This window comes from Salvia hispanica, chromosome 6 (assembly GCF_029641045.1).
Source record: "Salvia hispanica isolate PSC_SH4W2 chromosome 6, Shi_PSC_v1, whole genome shotgun sequence".
Classification (NCBI taxonomy): domain Eukaryota; kingdom Viridiplantae; phylum Streptophyta; class Magnoliopsida; order Lamiales; family Lamiaceae; genus Salvia; species Salvia hispanica.
In genome coordinates, this window is record NC_142697.1 from 6,153,294 (window position 1) to 6,159,503 (window position 6,210).

The window sequence follows — 6,210 nt, forward strand, 5'->3', positions numbered from 1 at the left end:
GAAATTATGGAATTTTGTCAGCAGTCGGAACTAGCGGGATCCGTAGGGGCCGTGGTACCGGCCAGTATGGAGGAAAAATCAGATGCTGAACAAGAGCAAGAGGAGGATTCAAAGAAGAACCCTCTACCCATGGACACACTACCCCCGCAAGTGGAGTTGAAAAAGTTGCCAGTGAACCTTAAGTATGCCTGCTGATAAGTCGTATTCTAAGCCTTGGTTACTGGTCAGTATATAGTGAAATGCATGTATTATCTGCAAAACAGTTGCTCAAGTGTGCAGGATTAAGGGATCCAAGTCAATAGGAGACGATGCAGGTGACGCAAGTGAAAAGGGCGCTAGAAGGGTGCAATACTGACCAGGATGCATGCCAGAGAAAAGGCTCGAGATGGAGAATAAGGATAGCTGGGATGATCATTACCAAGGGCAGAAAAGTCAAAACATGAAGGAAGTCTACCCTAAAAGCAAGGGTAAGCCTCCATATAAAAGAAACAATTTGGAGAGAGAGAAAGTCGCCTTTAGAGTCCAGCCACCACATATAGTTAGAATTCTCTCTAGAAGATCAGTTCCTTCAACATTATCCAATCTCTCGTTCCTCGCCACAGCCATGGTCACTTGAACCAAAACCAACAAAATTTCTCGGGCTACCAGTCAAACCCACCACCCCAGTATAACCAGCACCAGGGCTCGAACCAATTCCATCACCCAAACAGGTCGAGGAGGTCCATGGAGGACATGATGGAAGAGATGCTTGCTTCGCAGCAAAGCATTAAAAACGACTTGCAGTCCAGTAATGAAACTATGCAAGGAATGCAAAGTGCCCAGAAGGAGCATAGGGCAAATATGGATATGATGAACAGGCAGTTGGCCCAGCTCGCTAATTCGGTGGGCGGAATGAAAGGGAACTCAGGGAAACTCCCATCTACAGTCCATGTACCTGATAAGGCAAATGTGAGCAAGATTACACTGCGGTCCGGAATAGCCTACAATGGACCTCAACTCAAGAACCCTGTTAAGGAGTCTGGTAGAGAAAGGGTGCTGAGCGACACCATCTCAGCAGAAGAGCTCAAGAGGCCTCTGCCTCAGATGGAGGATCCCTTTTTTCTAAACGAGAAGCTTGCTGTAGAAGGAAAGGAGGGAGAAACACAACCTGGAAATGAGCAACCGGAAGGAGCAATACCCGCATCGGAACCTCGAACCCAGGAGGAACCAAGGGAAAGTCCACAAGGACTAACTGGAGAGGCTAAGGGAGAAAAACCGTTTCCATATCGGTTTGTGACGAAGAGGAAGAAAGAAAACCCTGTGGATTTCATGTCGATCTTTGGAAAGCTGGATGTCACCATACCATTCCTCCAAGCCGTGAGATTACCCCCTCTGGGGAAGTTTATAAAGGAGTTTATAGCCGGAAAGGCCCAGGAGGATGGAAAAATCATGGTGAAAGGAATAGCGTCACCTATTGTACAAGAGAAACTACCACCCAAGAGAGCCGACCCACGTATGTTTACTTTACCCATAACAATTGGAGATGCGAAAATCGAGCATGCAATGTGTGATTTGGGAGCATCTATCAATGTCATGCCGTTGTCCATTTATAATCGGTTAAAGGGGGTAAAATTGTCAAATACTAGGGTGTTGATCCAACTGGCTGATAGGTCATGTATCAATCCTGAGGGTGTGTTAGAAAATGTGTTGGTCAGGATACAAAACTTTAATTATCCCGCTGATTTTTATGCCATAAAAATGAGTGAACCAGAAGCTAGGGAGTCTAGCGGGATATTGTTAGGAAGACCATTTTTAAGAACGGCTAAGACAATTGTGGATATGACTGAGGGGACAATTTGCATTGACTTTAATGGTGAGAAATTTGTCTTTGACATCAATGAAGCCATGAAAAAACCAATAGATTCTGAAAATCTATGTTATGTTGATGTAATTGACCCCTTAGTCCAAGAATTTCTTGAGACCGAATTATTGCAGGAAAAGCAAAAGCTCCAAACCTTGGATGTGTATGCCCAGGCTGATGTGGAAGCAGCTGCAAGGTGTGATCTGATCAGTAGGCGAGGATTGACTGACGAGGAGATCGAAGAAGCAATTACGGAATTTTGTCAGCAGTCGGAACTAGCGGGATCCGTAGGGGCCGTGGTACCGGCCAGTATGGAGGAAAAATCAGATGCTGAACAAGAGCAAGAGGAGGATTCAAAGAAGAACCCTCTACCCACGGACACACTACCCCCGCAAGTGGAGTTGAAAAAGTTGCCAGTGAACCTTAAGTATGCCTGCTGATAAGTCGTATTCTAAGCCTTGGTTACTGGTCAGTATATAGTGAAATGCATGTATTATCTGCAAAACAGTTGCTCAAGTGTGCAGGATTAAGGGATCCAAGTCAATAGGAGACGATGCAGGTGACGCAAGTGAAAAGGGCGCTAGAAGGGTGCAATACTGACCAGGATGCATGCCAGAGAAAAGGCTCGAGATGGAGAATAAGGATAGCTGGGATGATCATTACCAAGGGCAGAAAAGTCAAAACCATTTAAAAGAAGCCATTTGGAGAGAGAGAAAGTCGCCTTTAGAGTCCAGCCACCACATATAGTTAGAATTCTCTCTAGAAGATCAGTTCCTTCAACATTATCCAATCTCTCGTTCCTCGCCACAGCCATGGTCACTTGAACCAAAACCAACAAAATTTCTCGGGCTACCAGTCAAACCCACCACCCCAGTATAACCAGCACCATGGCTCGAACCAATTCCATCACCCAAACAGGTCGAGGAGGTCCATGGAGGACATGATGGAAGAGATGCTTGCTTCGCAGCAAAGCATTAAAAACGACTTGCAGTCCAGTAATGAAACTATGCAAGGAATGCAAAGTGCCCAGAAGGAGCATAGGGCAAATATGGATATGATGAACAGGCAGTTGGCCCAGCTCGCTAATTTGGTGGGCGGAATGAAAGGGAACTCAGGGAAACTCCCATCTACAGTCCATGTACCTGATAAGGCAAATGTGAGCAAGATTACACTGCGGTCCGGAATAGCCTACAATGGACCTCAACTCAAGAACCCTGTTGGGGAGTCTGGTAGAGAAAGGGTGCTGAGCGACACCATCTCAGCAGAAGAGCTCAAGAGGCCTCTGCCTCAGATGGAGGATCCGTTTTTTCTAAACGAGAAACCTGCTGTAGAAGGAAAGGAGGGAGAAACACAACCTGGAAATGAGCAACCGAAAGGAGCAATACCCGCATCGGAACCTCGAACCCAGGAGGAACCAAGGGAAAGTCCACAAGGACTAACTGGAGAGGCTAAGGGAGAAAAACCGTTTCCATATCGGTTTGTGACGAAGAGGAAGAAAGAAAACCCTGTGGATTTCATGTCGATCTTTGGAAAGCTGGATGTCACCATACCATTCCTCCAAGCCGTGAGATTACCCCCTCTGGGGAAGTTTATAAAGGAGTTTATAGCCGGAAAGGCCCAGGAGGATGGAAAAATCATGGTGGAAGGAATAGCGTCACCCATTGTACAAGAGAAACTACCACCCAAGAGAGCCGACCCACGTATGTTTACTTTACCCATAACAATTGGAGATGCGAAAATCGAGCATGCAATGTGTGATTTGGGAGCATCTATCAATGTCATGCCGTTGTCCATTTATAATCGGTTAAAGGGGGTAAAATTGTCAAATACTAGGGTGTTGATCCAACTGGCTGATAGGTCATGTATCAATCCTGAGGGTGTGTTAGAAAATGTGTTGGTCAGGATACAAACCTTTACTTATCCCGCTGATTTTTATGCCATAAAAATGAGTGAACCAGAAGCTAGGGAGTCTAGCGGGATATTGTTAGGAAGACCATTTTTAAGAACGGCTAAGAAAATTGTGGATATGACCGAGGGGACAATTTGCATTGACTTTAATGGTGAGAAATTTGTCTTTGACATCAATGAAGCCATGAAAAAACCAATAGATTCTGAAAATCTATGTTATGTTGATGTAATTGACCCCTTAGTCCAAGAATTTCTTGAGACCGAATTATTGCAGGAAAAGCAAAAGCTCCAAGCCTTGGATGTGTATGCCCAGGCTGATGTGGAAGCAGCTGCAAGGTGTGATCTGATCAGTAGCCGAGGATTGACTGACGAGGAGATCGAAGAAGCAATTACGGAATTTTGTCAGGAGTCGGAACTAGCGGGATCCGTAGGGGCCGTGGTACCGGCCAGTATGGAGGAAAAATCAGATGCTGAACAAGAGCAAGAGGAGGATTCAAAGAAGAACCCTCTACCCACAGACACACTACCCCCGCAAGTGGAGTTGAAAAAGTTGCCAGTGAACCTTAAGTATGCCTGCTGATAAGTCGTATTCTAAGCCTTGGTTACTGGTCAGTATATAGTGAAATGCATGTATTATCTGCAAAACAGTTGCTCAAGTGTGCAGGATTAAGGGATCCAAGTCAATAGGAGACGATGCAGGTGACGCAAGTGAAAAGGGCGCTAGAAGGGTGCAATACTGACCAGGATGCATGCCAGAGAAAAGGCTCGAGATGGAGAATAAGGATAGCTGGGATGATCATTACCAAGGGCAGAAAAGTCAAAACATGAAGGAAGTCTACCCTAAAAGCAAGGGTAAGCCTCCATATAAAAGAAGCCATTTGGAGAGAGAGAAAGTCGCCTTTAGAGTCCAGCCACCACATATAGTTAGAATTCTCTCTAGAAGATCAGTTCCTTCAACATTATCCAATCTCTCGTTCCTCGCCACAGCCATGGTCACTTGAACCAAAACCAACAAAATTTCTCGGGCTACCAGTCAAACCCACCACCCCAGTATAACCAGCACCAGGGCTCGAACCAATTCCATCACCCAAACAGGTCGAGGAGGTCCATGGAGGACATGATGGGAGAGATGCTTGCTTCGCAGCAAAGCATTAAAAACGACTTGCAGTCCAGTAATGAAACTATGCAAGGAATGCAAAGTGCCCAGAAGGAGCATAGGGCAAATATGGATATGATGAACAGGCAGTTGGCCCAGCTCGCTAATTCGGTGGGCGGAATGAAAGGGAACTCAGGGAAACTCCCATCTACAGTCCATGTACCTGATAAGGCAAATGTGAGCAAGATTACACTGCGGTCCGGAATAGCCTACAATGGACCTCAACTCAAGAACCCTGTTGGGGAGTCTGGTAGAGAAAGGGTGCTGAGCGACACCATCTCAGCAGAAGAGCTCAAGAGGCCTCTGCCTCAGATGGAGGATCCGTTTTTTCTAAACGAGAAGCCTGCTGTAGAAGGAAAGGAGGGAGAAACACAACCTGGAAATGAGCAACGGGAAGGAGCAATGCCCGCATCGGAACCTCGAACCCAGGAGGAACCAAGGGAAAGTCCACAAGGACTAACTGGAGAGGCTAAGGGAGAAAAAACCGTTTCCATATCGGTTTGTGACGATGAGGAAGAAAGAAAACCCTGTGGATTTCATGTCGATCTTTGGAAAGCTGGATGTCACCATACCATTCCTCCAAACCGTGAGATTACCCCCTCTGGGGAAGTTTATAAAGGAGTTTATAGCCGGAAAGGCCCAGGAGGATGGAAAAATCATGGTGGAAGGAATAGCGTCACCCATTGTACAAGAGAAACTACCACCCAAGAGAGCCGACCCAGGTATGTTTACTTTACCCATAACAATTGGAGATGCAAAAATCGAGCATGCAACGTGTGATTTGGGAGCATCTATCAATGTCATGCCGTTGTCCATTTATAATCGGTTAAAGGGGGTAAAATTGTCAAATACTAGGGTGTTGATCCAACTGGCTGATAGGTCATGTATCAATCCTGAGGGTGTGTTAGAAAATGTGTTGGTCAGGATACAAAACTTTACTTATCCCGCTGATTTTTATGCCATAAAAGTGAGTGACCCAGAAGCTAGGGAGTCTAGCGGGATATTGTTAGGAAGACCATTTTTTAGAACGGCTAAGACAATTGTGGATATGGCTGAGGGGACAATTTGCATTGACTTTAATGGTGAGAAATTTGTCTTTGACATCAATGAAGCCATGAAAAAACCAATAGATTCTGAAAATCTATGTTATGTTGATGTAATTGACCCCTTAGTCCAAGAATTTCTTGAGACCGAATTATTGCAGGAAAAGCAAAAGCTCCAAGCCTTGGATGTGTATGCCCAGGCTGATGTGGAAGCAGCTGCAAGGTGTGATCTGATCAGTAGCCGAGGATTGACTGACGAGGAG